This window comes from Salvelinus fontinalis, chromosome 5 (assembly GCF_029448725.1).
Source record: "Salvelinus fontinalis isolate EN_2023a chromosome 5, ASM2944872v1, whole genome shotgun sequence".
Taxonomy (NCBI): domain Eukaryota; kingdom Metazoa; phylum Chordata; class Actinopteri; order Salmoniformes; family Salmonidae; genus Salvelinus; species Salvelinus fontinalis.
Genome location: NC_074669.1, coordinates 36,013,159 through 36,030,795, shown reverse-complemented (window position 1 = coordinate 36,030,795; position 17,637 = coordinate 36,013,159). Strand labels below are relative to the sequence as shown.

Sequence of the window (17,637 nt, the reverse complement as noted above, 5' to 3'; positions counted from 1 at the left end):
TTCCTGCTGTTGTGCTTTACTTTTTTTTTTACCCCAGTGAAGGATCAAACAAGAGAAAATAAGGCAGAATTCTGTCATTTACATGTCCTCTGTTTGCTTGTAACTAAAACGTTACTAGAAAAACAAAGATACTAAAACTATAAAAGCAAAGATACTGTAGAACTAGAAAAATAAAGATACTAGGTCTGCACAGTCCTGTATCCTGCACTATCCAGGCCTTATTCTCATCGATCTTGGGCATTTCCTGTTTCTTTTAAAAACCAAAGCTGTCTCTATCACTGCACTACAGATTCTGACAAACCAACGTTAGAAACTTTATGAGCTGTAGCCCTTTCCACTCGCAGCCCCTGTCATCCCATATACGGGTTGAAAATGTTGTCATTGATAAGCGCCTAAGTTGGAACGCAGTGGCTGTACAGCAACATGGTATACAGTACATGACATCAGAGGTCAGGTTCTCCACTTCATAGTTCTGTATGGGTTTTGACTGACAACCGTTATAAACTTGAGCACCGCTCGCGACAAGAAAATGCCCCCCATCCCTCCCTCTAATCGGGCTACTCTTGCAATTTTTTTGGTCTGAATGAGGGAATTGCTGCAGACGTTGAGGAGGATAATAAATACTGCTTTGACGTCATACAAGCAAACCACACACCCCTAAGCCCAAATGTTAACAGTTCCATATTTGAAAGCTCATGTCATTTACAGTATCAACGTTTTATCATCGCTGTGATTGATCTACAGTTATAAGGATGACGTGTGTTATACCCTGAGTTGTCCTGAACATAATGAGCCTGTGTTTGTCGTATTGTGAGGAAAATTAGCCGCGAAACACGCACTTGAATGCAATCACATGAATGCACTCAACTCCATTCTATGCGCACCAAAATTACAATCTGTTTGTCTGATGTGCCTTTGGAAAGCCTAACACTGTAAGATTGTATTTTATAACATGTCGGCAATAGGATAAGCGGTCAAAAGATTGCGATTTATTTTGTGATGTTGGCGACACAGATCTGTGTTCCAGACAAAAAACGCCAAGTGTGCTTCCTTTAGTTCCTCAATGGCAAAGCTAGGAGAGCTCAAAAAAGCATCTGATAGTTGAAGGCTCTTTCATTGAGTCATAAAAGTGCATTGAAATGACTTACTGGGCACACTTTGGAGAGGTGTGTGGCCACTTGGAAACACCACTTAGACTTGTCATTCAAACCATTGTCATCTGTTTTTTTTTCTTATCTTGCACCCACTCCCAACATTTCAAATAATATTTGTATTATGTTTCTGAATGTATCCAGAGTATTTTCCGATTTCGCTATTGACAAATGCTGTGAAAAGTACATTAAATGTAAAATGCACAAACAATCAACAGTGTATAATGTTTGGATTCAGTCTTGTGTCAGGTGAACTGTTGTGTCTTCACCTTTGGCCTGATCCTTTCTCCATAATCTCCAGTGTTCTCTTTCAATTACTACCATGGTCATGCATATGCTTTTTATAGTTCTTCTGTTTGAAACATTTCAATTTGTCCCTATCCATATAGTCCAATTTCCACGTGTATTCGGGGTTAACCCAATCATCATGTCTATATTCTTTAAGCTGGCGTCAAATACAACAGTATAAGCCTGGGGCTGGCCCTATGGGGTGTGGTGGGTCTGGGTCTGGGCTGGGACATGCTAGGCTCTCTGGCCTTCGTCCTGGCCCTCAACTACAAACAGATGGAGCTCTACCACTCCCTGCCCTTCTTCTGCTACTTACTGGGCAAGTGTTTCAAGCAGGGCCTGGCAGGCCGAGGGTGAGTTAGCTGACTTCGACTTACACCCCTGGCTAAGGAGGTTTGTGTGTGGAACGATATTGTGTGGGAGCCAGCAGAGAATGTATAATTTCACTGAATAAAATCAATCAGACAATCAGTTTACCATCAAGTCTGATGAAAAAAAGCATCAAAGATCAGATTATTTTCATTAACTCTGAATCACAGAATGATTCTTTTGAAAGAAATACTATGAATCCACCACTTCCTGTAGCCAGTGGACAAAACATGGCCCCATGAAGTAGCCAATACTATGTCCACTCTGCCACTCTCCCAAACAGAGTAGCGGAGTTATTGAGGCGAGGCAATCCGATTGGATGACTGTTACTAGTGTCCTCACATTTGTTTATCTAGTAACAATGTACCAAGGGCATCTGGTAGCAAATGGATAGCTGGATTAGATGGGTAGGGGAAGATATGTCCAGATGACACTATCGCCATGCCCAAGCTCCTCAGCTATTCCTGTGTGTGCAACTTTACCACCACACAGCTACTACAGCTGACCTACTGTGAAATACTTTTAGCCGATGCATGGTTTTCACAACATACATTGACTAACTTGGGATGCGCGAACAGTCATGTACACAGCTGTTGTCTTTTTGGAGTCCGCTACATCAATCTTAATTCTCAGAGGAACATGTGAGAGAGAACAACAGAGAGAGCTGAGATTCAGCCTATGAATACTGTTGAAAATATGTTTTTTTTAAATGTTTTACTGCTTTACAAGTGCATTTATAGCGAGTAATGGTTAAGGGCTTGTAAGTAAGGATTTCATGGTAAGGTCTACTACGCCTGTTGTATTCGGCGCATGTGACAAATAAAAATGGATTTGATTGAGATTTTATGTACAGACAGTGCCCGAGTGTTTATGTTTTGTGTATTTGACAGTTTTAAAGTGATACTTCAGGATTATCCCCAGAGTCAGATGAACTTGTGTATACCATTTTTATGTCTCTGCGTGCAGTTTGAAGGAAGTTGCTAACTAGCTCTAGCGCAATTGCAAACTAGCGATAGCGCAATGACCTAGCAGATACCCATAGACTTCCAGTCATTGCAGTAACGCTAGTTAGCATTGGCTTGCGAAACTACCTCTAACTTCCTTCATACTGGACACAGAGTAATACAAATGGTATCCACAAGTTAATCTGACTCTGGGGCAGTAGATAAAGGTTCCATTTAAAGCTTCGGTGTACTTCATCATTTGTCTTCTCACCCACCTTCTACCGAGGTTGTTCCTGCTAGTAAAGATCGCTGTAACAGTCCTGGTGACGTTTGCTGGCTGCCATTCCTCTCTGACCCCAGCCAGGCCCTGTACCGCCTCTTTCCTGTGGAGTGGGGCCTATTCGAGCTACATACTGTGTAATTGATAGTGACCCCAAAAGTTTTCAGTGTTCAAGCCAATTAGTTATACTCTCAAGTTTTACATTTTACATAATTAAGCAGACGTTCTTATCCAGAGCGAATTACAGTACTGAGCGCATACATTTTCATACTGGTCCCCCATGGGAATCAGACCCACAACCCTGGCGTTGCAAGCATCATGCTCTACCAACAGAACCACACAGGGTCAAGTTCTTTCCCTAATATTCTGCGACGTGAGTCACCTAAAGTTTCTAGAACGGGTCAACAACAGGCAGCCAAAACGGTCCCGTAAATTATGTTTTTTGGCATCCCAAAGTTTTAGATTAAAAAAAATACTAAATTCACCAGGATTTCAGCTAAACGTGTTTAATTTAGGAAGTCTGTTCACCATGTATTCCCACAAATAAAGCAAGAGACATGATCGTGTCTCAATGTAATCAAGGTGTCAAATGATTGTTATTTTCAAGTACAGTCTATTTTTGGGGCAATTTGCAGTGTGCAAATAATTATAATTACGTTCCGGTTCTCCAGCTAAAATCGTCCCACGGCTGAATCTAGATCCCTGTTCCAGAATGTTTTGGTGACCAAACCAGGTTCTTCATCCACAACCCAGTCTTTTGACATAAAGATGGATGTAAGTCATGGGTTTTCAGACTTTTGTTGCCTAGGGACCCCCACCCAGTGGTGGAAAAAGTACCCAAATGTCATGCTTGAGTAAAAGTAAAGATACCTTAATAGAAAATGAATCAAGTAAAAGTGAAAGTCACCCGGTAAAATACTACTTGAGTAAAAGTCTAAAAGTATTTGGTTTTTAAATATACTTAAGTATCAAAAGTAAAAGTAAATGCTATAAATCATTTAAAATTCCTTTTATTAAGCAAACAGCACAATTATCTTCTTATTTTTTTTACAAATAGCCAGGGGCACACTTCAACACTCAGACATAATTTACAAAAGAAGCATTTCACTTTTTTTGAGTCCGCCAGATCAGAGGCAGTAGTGATGACCACACTTTCTCTTGATAAGGGAAAATGTATGGGTGTAAAAAGTGCATATTTTCTTAAGGAATGTAGTGGCGTAAAAGTTGTACAAAAATATAAATAATAAAGTACCCCAAAAAACTACTTAAGTAGTACTTCAAAGTAATTTTTACTTAGTTACTTTACAACACTGCCCCTGCCCAGGCAAACTGGTAACATAGGGACTCCTCCATCATATGTTAGCAAAACACTTTTTAGTATTATCATCAGGTGAATGATAATGGAAAGGAGAAGTAATCAACATTTTAATATGACTATATTTGGTGGATAGCTTTTCATTATTTTGACATCCCCACAGTTCTAGAATTGGAAGACAAAGTGTAGTCTCTAACATAGCCTATTAGCTAGAAAGGTAATATAACTCCAAACACACTCTAGCTAATAACAGCCGTTAGGCTGGTTAAATAAAGGTTAGCCATGTTTTGGTCGAGAAAGCAGCGGCACATGCCACGACTAGTGAAACCCGGGTGCTTTTTCAAAGCCTATGTCAGATTACTCCAGTGTAATTAGCTATTAAGTTGACATCATTAGAAATAAAATATTCTCCTCTTTTCTACTGTAGGTATGTAATTCAAAAGGTATTTATTCTCTTGTTGCTAGTGATATTCATTTAAAAAAAAAAAAACATTTCAGGATCCCCTGCAGTACCTCTGCTGCTCTACCCCTGTATGAATACCCCTGCTTTAGTATGTAGAGGATGCCTACCCATCGTTTAGGAGACCGTGGTCTACAGTGATAACTGCGTTTTTACCTGAGGGACCACAATATCTGCCAAGTTGAAATCAGTTGGTGGGAGAAAGACGATGGGGCTCAAGGTAGTTAGCACAGTGCTGTCCCTTATAGACAGGAGTGGGGCGCTATACCCCCTGTCCTTCAAAGCACAGCCTACATGCTCTCTCTCTCACACACACACACACACACACACACACACACACACACACACACACACACACACACACACACACACACACACACACTCAATTCCTCTGTGCTTAGCCAATTGGAATTGGATCCCACGCAGGATCGTAGAAAACAGAGGAATAAAATGTTGAATGTTTCAGGGGGGGTCATTGTGACGAGGTGGGGGGATACAGATAAATCTAGCTAATTTACTGCCAGGGTCATTTCAGCACATCATTGTGGGGCCATGTGATGTGATGTGATGTGGTGCCAGGGTCCAATGCTATCCGTGTCAGAGTTCATCCATTCGTTGTGCAAAAATGTTGTCAGCCAAACCGCTGCGTCCTTGATAAGTGAACTTACACGTGTGTATGTACACACAGCGAGGCCACACTGGAAGAAAAGGGAGCAGGAACGAGGGAGGGCGGGGAGAGGGGGGAGGAAATTAAAGACGAACGGACAATGATGGATCACACAGGGGACATTAGTGAGAGTAGCATCGCAAACACTTCCGCGGCACCGTTGAAAGCGTGTCATGATCGAGGTGCTGAGGTAAAGTAACACTGTTATGGGGGAGGAGGACGAGGGGGGGTCGGCAGCTGAGGCCAAGGCTCGCGGCTCAGCTTTTTGAAACCTTCCCCATGCCCGCCGTGTCCTGTAGACCGACCCATTCCCGGAGGTGGCACCCAAGGTGCGGTGAAGTGAGAAGTAATTGAAAATTCTGTGAGGGTGGTCAGGGTGGCAGTGTGCATGACAGTTATTTGTTTATGAAACGATGCAAACATAATACACAGGGTGTGAGTGACTCTATAGCCCTACGGGCCGCGGTGCGAGGGGCTCCAGGTGAAGCCTGTCTGAACTAATTGTGAAATTGTGTAAGCGGAAGCCGGGCCAAGAAAAGCGGACATGGCGAGAAGTGGTGGGAGGGTGAGGAGGACGGGATCGGGGGTGAGGAGGGGAGGGGCGGGAGGGTAAGTTGTAAGTTTACCCATCAAACAGCACTCTGGCCATCTCAGTTTTCCTGCTTCACAAAAATGGCACCAAATGCTGCCGCCTGTGAAATTCCACACTGGCTTATAGGTGAGGAGCGCCACCAACGGCACTAACCCACATTTGCTGCCGAACCCCATGGTTCATGTGTTGACCTCAGCCCAGGCGGCATTGGGGGGACATTCCGGTAGGGTACTTATTTGGCGGGGGTGTTCGAGGAGAGATGAGGCCTAGATGTCGGCAGGACGGCCTGCCTGCTGACTGGGCCTGTCCGTAACCTCCACACACACAGCTGTGCTCTGAGCAGCTGTAGCAAGGCCCAGAGGACCTCGTAGAAATTCACACTATAGAAGGAACCACACTATTACAAGACATGGTTAGACCAGTGTTTCCCAACCCTGGTCCTCCAGCACCCCCAACAGTACACAGTTTAGTTGTAGTCCTGGACAAACACACCTCATTCAGCTCCTCGTAGGCTTGATGATTTCTTGTCAGGTTGAATCAGGTGTGCTTGTCCAGGGTTACAATACAAATGTGTGCTGTTGGGGTACTAGAGGACCAGGTTTGGGAAACTCTGGGTTAGACTGATCTATGCATTGCATTTCTACATTGTTTCATATCACAGAAACAGCAGGGGGCTTTATTATCTAATCCCAGAACAACTTCTAGGGCACTTAAATCACATTAATCACAACGGTCCTAACTCCATCTGCCTTAGGTGGGTGTGGTGGGTGGACACTGACACTACGGTGGTCTTCTATGAGGTGGTCTGAATGTGAATGTGCCGAAGTATGCGGAAGTTGTTGTAATGTGATTATCTTTTGAGCATTTAGCCCTGTGTCCCCAAGTGTACAAATAAGTGAATCGCTTCTAGTGACATCCCATTCCCTGGACCCTGGCAGGGGCGATTTATGAGGCTGGTAATGCTTCCCGAAGCGCTCCTGTGTAAATGCACTGTGGAATGCACAGAAGGGATTTTTATTGCACTTTCAGTTGGGCCATTTCTACTTGGAGCAACGCCACTTGTTTGCTTCTCTTTAAAACAGAATGCCTTTTAATTAAAGCAGCGTACTGCAATACCATATAGGTGAGTTTCTACATTTGAAACCCTTGGCTTGTAATGAGTTTTGTAACACATTTTATTGATTCACGTGGATTATAAACACTTCAATAAAAAGTATATCAGTATAGGAATAAAGCTATTTTCTTATTTAAAGGTGTGTGTGTGTGTGTGTGTGTGTGTGTTGACAGGATAAAGTGGCCAACACATGGGTGCAGCTTGAACAGCCTGATAAAGATCAAGACCATCCTGTCCACTGATACCCAGCACTACCTCGGGTAATCCCCCTGTCCATCTCTTTATCTTTCTCTCTCGCTCCATCTCATTATCTTTCTGTCCCTCCTCTCTCTCTCTGGCTCTCGGAGAAGCCTCACACGAGAGCCTCACTGTGTTATAGCAGAGTGAAATGAAGATTATCCCTTGTAATAATATGCGAGAGCAGCTTCTGAGTACTGAGCACTACCAGCTGCTATGGGCTTTTATCGGCCCGCTGACAACTATTGGCAATTTGCTGATGAGATTTCAGATTTGGAAATCCACAATAAACTTTTTGAACCATTTCTGTTTTTGGGGGGGGGGGGGGGGGGGCAAGATATAGCTAACTTTTCTGTGGCGACGTGAAATGTTATGCCAGTCAAAGATGATTCTCCCCTACGGTCCTCATGAATGAGGAGAGGCTACAGTCAGTCATAGAACCCTTCTCTTGTCGTCATGGTGGTGTGTGCTTGAATAACCCGTGGGGCTATATTTAGGGGTGTGCACTCCGAACAGGATGGATGAGTTCCTGCCAGACTGTTAAGACCAGGGATTAACCGGGAGTTCTGTGACTGCAGCGTATTTAACACAAATGAAAACACTAGATATCGTTGATCATGGGTGAATATTATAATAACTGTATGTTTTGAGGGGAGGAGGGGTATTTCTATGGCCTGGTATCACTGGTCACCTTACTGTTACAGTTGATGTGAACCACTGTGTTGACTATTTATGGATGTGGAATACCACTAAATTGTGCTCAACAACCCCAGAAAATGATCTGTGAACTGTACTCTAAATCACCATGACCCTCCGGCCCACTTCCATAGCCCACCCATCCATTACCCCTCTAAGCACTCCTCTTGCCCCATGTTGGGGCTCCTGTTGCCCCTTCTCCCCAGGGGCCCTTTAGGCCTTAATGGGGCCTATGACACAGCTGCCCTCACCTCTCACTCATGCACTGCCCTACCTTACCCTATCCCTACCCCTTCAGCCGGAGTGGAGGTACCCCTCTGGTCCCCTCCCCTCTCACCCCTCCCTTCCTGTGTCCATCCCCAGTGAGTGACAATGACGGGTTAAACTAATGCTGGGGTGCCCTAAGCGGGCCAGTATTTGATACATTTCCTACATAGCTGGTGGTCTTATGGGTGGACCGTGCTGTGGTTAAAACGAGCCAGCAGCCGCACAGTTCGGTTTCACCATGAGGTTTAGGTTTCTGGGCTGGGCCATTCACTATTTGGTCCGATTTATCATAGCATTGTTTCTATGAATGATGATAGATTACTTCATTCTTCTCTGTCGTTGACTTGTTTTCAGTTTGGCCACCACTCTCCTGGCTATCCTACCTATGTCAATCAAACTATGGGTGAACCCTATGCTATGGCAGTTCAAACTTTCCTTGGTAAGTGAGTATTTCTGTCTTGTTTTCTGATGTTTGATTCCATTTTAGGTGAATTCCTCTCTGGCATTCTTCCTCTTCTCCTTCCAAGTTCACGAAATATCAATCATCCTGCCTGCCTTGTGAGTAGTGGGGAGTAGGGGTGTGCGTGCTCGCATGTGTGTGTTTGCCTTCCTGCCTGCATGCGGTTCCTAATCATTTACCTCACCAACCGCAGTGCAGTATATAAAAAGCAACAGGCAGCTAGCTGTAAGCGCTAGGTTATCTAGGTTTTACTGCACAGTGGGATTTGGTTTCAGATTTTACTGATCTGTTGCTTCATTAACGATTGAGTTATATCTCCCACCTGTCTGTCCCCGGATCAATCAGTAATGCATGTCCATAGCTTAGAGAGGAACGCCGGGACGTGGAGCAGAGGAGGGCGTTGTTTGTGGTTGATCAATTATTGTGGCTATAGGAATGAGTGAAACTGGATACGCAAAGAGTACTACTGTAGTTAGACAATTGGGGAGTGATGGTTGCGTCCATATTGGCACCCTAATCCCTATGTAGTGCACTACTTTTGACCAGGGCCCATAGGGTGTTTATTGTTCAATAAAGTGTGTATAATTGAGGGGTGTTTAACCTTTTCTCCTCCAATTCTTTCTGTCTGCCTCTAGGCCAAGTATGCCTACTACTGAATGACCTCCCTCTGCCAGCCATCTGGTTTTTACAGGCCTCCCAGTTCACGTAAGAAGCTACAGTAGGGGAACCACTGATGGAGAAAGTATACTGGCCAATAATAGCGGACCAACAGACCAGGTTATGGGTCATAGGAGAGACTATTCAAAAAGTACAATCCTGTAAATTGAATAAAAATCCAAAAAATCGCTGTTAGAAAAATCCTTGGAAAGTATAGGATGCTTTGTCAGATGAATTTTTGTGTTGATATTCTATGGACGATTTTATTCCGGAAGAGTCAAGTAAAGATTCAAATGTAGTCAGTATGAAGGGAACAGTTGGAGAGGAAGCGAAACTGACTAACTTTCACCAGCTGTCGTTAAATTCTTCCAGCAGTACTAATTGTTGTGCGTGCGGTTTAGTATAGGGATGTCTGTGGATTACACTGCATTGCCAGCATGCCTCTCCTCTAAGCACGTCTTGTATAGGGACAGCAAGTCATTCTGTATATCAACTCTAGTACAGTCTAACTGACAGGGCCCGCATTGTGCATCTCCACTCCACCCATTGATGGAGACATACATCTTTTGTTTGGGTAAATTGAAGACATAATTGCATAATTTAGTCCAATGGTTTCTTAAGCACAGTTATTGTAACAGCGTCTGAATGTACTGGGTTTGTTGAATTGGCGAAGTATGTATTTAAAAAAAGAAATGTGATGGGTATTTATTTTGCCAATGAATAGATGGGGTTTTGTAGGATTTAACAAGGCCCTACTACTACGGCTGTCTGAATTGTAAACACACATCTTTGTGTGGCAATAGTCAGAGTTTATTGGATGGAGATATGTGTCTCTAAGAACTACATTGTTCTTGTACTCCCCCCCCCCCCCCCCCCCCCCCCTCTATCTTTCCGCTGCAGTATGCTGCCATTGTTACTGAAGGATGGTTTGTTGGTGCCGTACGTGGTCACCTCCCTGGCCTTCCTGTTCGTCAGCGTATACCTGCTTTTCCGCCTGGAGCATTGCTCAGAAGACGAGCTGCGTCTGGGGCCCTACCAGCGCCCCATCCGTATGCCCAGCATGGACCTCGGGAAGGGTCACCAAGTGGAAAGTAAGCGTAGCCTAGTGGTGTAAACATATACCCTTTCACATTGCACTACCTCTATGTCTCTCTGTGATAGAAGAAAATGCTAAAGTATTCATTCATCCATTCATAGCAAAACATATTTGTCCGATTGCAAAGACAACACAGATTGCACTCTTTACCAGGCAGATAGTTGCAATGTTGTCTGTTCTAGTAGTGGGTAGGGCAGGGGTTGCCCAATATTTTCTTTACCTTACTCAAGTTACTTCAGATAAGTAAAGAATGTTCACAGCCACCTGGTGGGATGATGAGCTGGAGGTTTTTGTCACAGTCATTTCATAGTCGTTTCAGAAGGTCGTTGTCGCTAACCACGTTTCCATCCACAGTTTTTATGTAAAGTCATACCGTAGAAAAAAATAATCACGACAGCTGTGATGGAAACAGGACGTTTGGTGGGGGTCTTTTTGTGTCTATAAAGTAAATGATGTGCTAAATGGCGGTGGAAACGTCTTTATGCGCAAATATTAATAATATAATAACCGTTCATATCGAAGTGAACTTGGAGTCACGCGATGATATCACAGGAGGCTGGTGGCACTTTAATTGGGGAGAACGGGCTCGTAATGACTGGAGCGAAATCAGTGGAATGGAATCAAAAACGCCAAACACAAGGTTTCCAGGTGTTTGAATCCATTCCATTTGCTCTGTTCCGGACATTATTATGAGCTGTTGTCCACTGCATAATATGGTGTGTAGTCCTCCCACTATGACTCGGGAAAGCATGCAGTTTATTAGGCTACTGTTGAAATAAGTTAGGATGAGCTTCACAGAGTGGTGAACGTGTTCTTGACGCTCCTTTCCAATAAATACCGAGGGTCTTATTCTGGTGACATAATGATCGATGCTTGACTGCCGTTTGGCAAATAAAAATATTCTCACTCTTATCCATAATAATCTCATCATGTAGACTAGCCTACCAGCACAGTATCAGCAAGCTGTTGGCTACAATGCACATACCAAGACCAGAGTAAACACATTTGCTATTTAACTCCCTCCCCCAAAACGTGGATTTCTTCTAATTTAAGTGAAAAATTAAGTGAAAAAGTACATGTTGTGTGCACTACGTTATCACGCACAGATTTTTTTAAATCCGCAACAAGTTTGTTTCGTAGAAACACCACTGGTGGGAAATGTGCATATTTTCTTTATGCAGATTTTTGAACATTTGCATGAAATTATGTCACCTATTGGATTGAAACCTAGCTACAGTAATTTCATAACCTGAATTGCATCAACGTGAGAAGATACATATCTCTCCAACTGTATAAATAAATATAATGTGCCATGGACTGTAAGCTGTGTAAACTGCCTGGGATGAAAGCCACTGCCAGGCCCCAAGTATTATTTATCACTTATTTAAGATACAGGCGTCTGAAATGGCTTCCTGGCCCTGCCCAGCTCTACAGCTGCAACCTCCCCTCCCTTAGTGACAGAATGGGATGCATCCCAAAAGGCACCCTATTCCCTATAGTGCACTACTTTTGACCAGGCCCGATAGGGCTCTGGTAAAAAATATTTTAAAAAGTAGTGCACTGTATAGGGAATAGGGTGCCATTTGGGATTGGGACGTAGCCAGGGACACCGCTACTGGGCGGTGCTGTGCGGTGTGGGAGGTCATGAGAAGGAAGAGGTGTCTTTTTATAGAGTCATTAACACAGGTTTGCCTAGATATATTTATTTACACAAGATGCATAAATAAGGAGGCCCGGCGTTGGGGCGAGGGTTTAATAGGGTTGGTCTCATACGGAGGCGCTTACGCAACCTACCCTCACTGATCCCTGGGTCCGCAGGTCCCAAATAGACATGTTAATGTTGATCCTGCTACCAACACTGTTTGCCTTTCTGTTCCGGGACGCACCGGCCGAGGCAACATAAATGTCAGCTTGTGATGAGGGAGTGTCCTGTGATGCCGGATCGTCATGCAGTGTCTCTTCATTTTATTTTTGATCATGTTTACTTTGCATTGTTGTTATGACTAAGCCACGCCCATCCCACTCACGTTAGCAGAACGAGAAAGTGTAGGCTATATAGAAATATTTGAAATTGAAAATCATTCAATGAAGCAATGACGATGTCTACCAGCCTAATCGAGTTGTAGATTACATCTCACATTCCAGTGTTCGAACTGGAATGGAGATGTCTCTTCATGCTACTTACTCCGTGCAGCCAATTGCGATGTCTGCTTTAGGTAAAATGCAGGGTGCCACTTGTAGATTTGACCGCTCTAACGCAGTTCCACCTCCAACACTACCGGGAAAAAACCCTGCTATGCTGGTATCGGCTTTCGCGGATCTGATAGAATCCAGCCCTTAATTAATCTAAAATGTATTCATGTAAAATGTCATTAGGACATTATCAATTTGAATGCCATGTCAAATTCAGTTTCTGATTTGACTTGAATTTAAATCCAATTGAGCCCAACACTGGGCTATGAGAGGGCCTTGGCTAATGGTCTAACTGTGATGGCTTAGAAAAATATAGACCTGAAAAATCCCTCTCCATCTCTCTCTCTCTCTCAATCTCTCCTGCAGTTCTACATCTCCATCGTGGCCATGGCTGGTTTGTGCTTTATGAGCATGGCGCTGGCCCCTCTGGCCAGGCTGCCTGATTTGTTTCCCCTCCTGGTGTCAGTGTTCTTTTCCACCACTTCCTGGGCCTCCTCTTCTACTTCAACCTTGTCCAGATTGCCGAGCCGTCTCCACCTGGGAGTAAGAATCAGAGTAGTCGCTACCCGGTAGAAAGAAAACTTACTGAAAAACAAACTATGCACAGTGCCTCAGTCACTGACCACCAAGAACCAATAGGACTCATGGAGAAAATGCTACTAGTCTACAATCTTTATTCTAGAGATAACCCTCCTGTCAACATGAATGGTTGGTGTTTTGTCAATGTCTAATTATGTACATCAAACTTAAAACATGTTCTTTTTTCACTTTAATTGTTTTTCAATATTTCCAAATGTTTGTTCCATCATTACAATTATTTTGTACAAATTGTATTTTTCTTGAAAAATAAAATCACCTCATGACTTTTCGATGAACCTCGATTTTTACAGCCGTATTGCCCGCACATATATTAGATCCGTCCGAAGCAGTTTCAAATAACCCCCTCGTAAAGTGTCCATCTTCTCCAAGTCTTCAGCTAGCTAAATCACTGGCGGTAATAGTGTTGCACTGTGTCGTAGCCAGACAATAATTAGCCAAACCATGTCTTTCAACCATTTTAATTTAGCTTCATAAAATATTCATTACAATAGCTAGATACAAGGAGAGTCCACACAGCACACAAAGGGCTATGCATTTAAACACAAAAAGCAGTGACAGGTCCGACAGGCCCTAAAACTAGGATGATGGAAGATTACATATCTGAACATAATGTCATAAAGTCGAAATACCACAGAAAAAATGGTACAAGCAATCTTTTTTCCCCCTCTGCCTGTGAGTTAATGACAAGCATAAAAAAAATCCATTACAACGATAAATGTTATCGGGTCACTGAGGGCCGGCTGCTATGCTGTGTATCTGCAGCCGCTGGCCCTGCAGCCAATAACACTAGAGATAGGAGAGGGAAGGGCGAGATATCCAGAGGCCTGTGCCTTTAGAATTACTACTGTGGAAGGACTGGGAGGAAGGGGACAACAGATGAAGATATGAAGTTTAAAAAAACAAGTACAAACGTCTATAGCCATTACCAAAACGCTGTCATTTTCATAAATGCATACTAGGCCTATTGTATTTATGACTAGAAATGACATATAGAAAATTGTATAAATTCATAAAATCATGCACCACATTCAAAGCATCGCCATAGTGCTGGCCTTAGTGGCCTGTGTCATGATGGGTAGTGGGCTGGAGACGGGGGGGTGAGACCGAAGGAAAGTGGGACCCTCGAGGAGGAAAGGGTTGGTGGGGTCGAGGTCTAAGGTGATACGGGTAGGAGCCAAGCCGGAGGTGGGTTGGATTAGCGGGAGCGGTGGTGGGTGGGGGGAGTGGCGGGGGGTGTTGGATCGCCAAGGGCCCCTTCTCCCACCTCCAGAGGGCCAGTATGAAAACATTAGTTTTGTTTATGGGCGTGCTCACTTTGTCCTTCACATGGCCTCCAAGGGTGATAAAGTGAGAGTTATATGATCCACCTTGGGCAGAAATAGGAAATGTGTCTGTGCACACCAGCTGTTGCTTAGGTCGCTCGGGCTGCAAGAGGCCTCGGCCTTCCCAGGCACAGACAAATAAAGAGCCGGAGACTGAAGTGTGTGCCTGAGTGTGTGTACACTATTGTAGCCTCTCCTCGGAGCCCATATTCACGTTTCTTTACTTTTCCAGGTAGCTAGAGGAAATGGTGGGGGTGGATTTCATACAGCATCAGGTCTAATAGGACGAAGGGGTTCGCTCACTGAAAGGAAATGATTTTCGCAGCGCTGCGTCGCGGCCGTTATTGTAGAATCAACATTTGTCACTGGTGAGGGAGAGGCTTTCTCCAGCAGACAGGGCTCAATGTAAATATGTCTGATGTCTAATGCTGCCTTTTCACTTTCTGACACGTTCCCCCAATGACTGACAGGCAACCTCCGAGACGTCTCTCCGCCTCACGACTGACAGCTTGGGTTCTATATTCATCAACCGGCCATCTCCGAGGAAGAGGAGAGAGTAGCTATTCCAGTTGCCGTCGGTAACCTACAGGAGAATATCAGAGAGGAAGACATGAGCGTAACCCTGCTGTCTGTCACACAGTAATATCACCACGTTGAGATAAAGTTGTAAGCTCTATTATACTCTTGAGGTTTTTTAAAATCTTTATAAGGCCATGATGGATTTCATAAAATCAGAGGAGCTGCCAGACAATACCTGTAGAGAACAAAATGTAATTAGATACTACTTCACGTTTAGAGATTAAATACAGTTACTGCTTTCAGAGGAAAATTACAATTGACACTGCAACTCACATCCCAAACGGACAAATCTGAGGGCCCAAGTGGTTGGATTTAGCAGTAAGATAAATATCTTCATTTTTAGTTTTTAAATACTCACCTAATTGACTACAGTTTTGACAATAAAATCAAATCATAATTCTCTTTCACTGGAGAATTGGAAAATACAACGACTTAGTCTGTGTCAGAAATCATGTCTGAAGGAGTGTGTAGTCTGAAGCCTCTGGGGGGCGATCGAACTAAAGGCTGCAGCTCTGCAGCCAGGCTTAAGTTTCACTAAAATAGCCTCTAAAATAATATACAGCTCTGCTCGTTTTTGCAGCTGTGTTTAATCAAAAAGCATAAAACTGCTCCCAAACAGGTGGCATGGGTCTGAGAGGAGGAGAGAGGATTGATGTGGCAGATAGTGGTGAAGCCTGGGCCTTATCCCTGGCCCTGGAACACCAGCCCATCTCATCGCTTTTATTACATTTAAGGAATCCTTTCTTTAATACACCCCATTACTGCTGACATACAAATCTTCCCCAACATGGACCCATCTATGGCCTGATCAATTTTTATACTGCTGAGCCATCCCCTTCTCATTTTGTCATCTGAAAATTCATATTATATAGGGTTTTCTTATGGGAAAATGGCAGTAAAAATCGGTTACTGCCCAGAAGATGTCCACACGTTGGTGGGTTGCCCGTGACTAAATATTTCTGAGAAACTAAAATGTGTTTCTGTAGTAAGCAGAACTGTTTAAATGTTATTTATTTCTATCCTCCTAAGAAAATATATTGTGAAGTGCAACATCGATTTAGAACATAACAAAGTCTCTGTATGGGTTGGAGGGGGAGAATTTATTCATCCTTTGCACAACTCCTTTAATTGAATTTTCCAAATCCAAATCTAACCACACACAAATAATCAATACCTTCTGCTGAGGGGAACTATCTCACAATGATTATGGCCTTCTCTTTTCAATTATGTAGTTATCAGCACATACAGTACAGGCAGGTGTCCTTCTGTAACAGTATAACTTTAAACCGTCCCCTCGCCCCGACACGGGCGCGAACCAGGGACCCTCTGCACACATCAACAACAGTCACCCACGAAGCATCGTTACCCATCGCTCCACAAAAGCCGCGGCCCTTGCAGAGCAAGGTGCAACACTACTTCTAGGTTTCAGAGCAAGTGACGTAACTGATTGAAACGCTAGTAGCGCGTACCCGCTAACTAGCTAGCCATTTCACATCCGTTACACTTCCTCCTGGTGTATTTGTTAAAGACTAGGCAAAGCCTGAATGCTCATGAAAAGTGACTTCTCCAGAATGCTTACGAAACTTTCTTTAACCTGAAAAGAATGGTCGTAAGCGCTTCTCAACACCACGGCCGGGCACTTTGAAGAAAGAATATAAAGTGAAGTGAAGTGGCTTCAGAGGTTTGGCCATCAATGCTCAAATATCCTTGTCGATTGACTCAGCTGCCTTGGCAGTATGTATGTCCTGCCCTGGCACTGAGCTGCTTGAGCCTTTGCTTGGCCCCTAAGACAGTGTCAGGGTTACAGTCCAGATCTAAGAGCTTGTGTCATCTCCACACGGCTCAGGTAACACCGAGGTGACTCTTCGTCTCCAGGGCTGGCTAGGGTTCTCTGTAACACTGTAGATATACACTGAGTATATCAAACATATACCTATTCCTAATATTGAGTTGCACCGCCTTTTGCCCTCAGAACAGCCTCAATTCATTAGGGCATGGACTCTACAAGGTATCAAAAGCGTTCCACGGGGATGCTGGCCCATGTTGACTCCAATGCTTCCCATAGTTGTGTCAAGTTAGCTGGATGTGTGGTTTGGGTGGTCCACCTTTGGGTGGTGGACCATTCTTGATCCACACAGGGAACTGTTGAGCGTGAAAAACCTAGCAGCATCGCAGTTCTTGACACAAACCGGTGCGCCCGGCACCTACTACCATACCCTGTTCAAAAGCACTTTTGTCTTGCCCATTCACCCTCTGAATGGCACACTCCGTGTCTCAATTGTATCCAGGCTTGAAAATCCATCTTTAACCTGTCTCCTCCCCTTCATCTACACTGATTGAAGTGGATTTA

At 43.9% G+C, this 17,637-nt stretch overlaps 1 pseudogene; it reads left to right on the top strand.

Moving 5' to 3' along the window:
- The first annotated feature begins 6,089 nt into the window (after nucleotides 1-6,089).
- On the top strand, nucleotides 6,090-13,655 carry LOC129855527 (dolichyl pyrophosphate Man9GlcNAc2 alpha-1,3-glucosyltransferase-like; annotated as a pseudogene).
- Nucleotides 13,656-17,637: the final 3,982 nt, after the last annotated feature.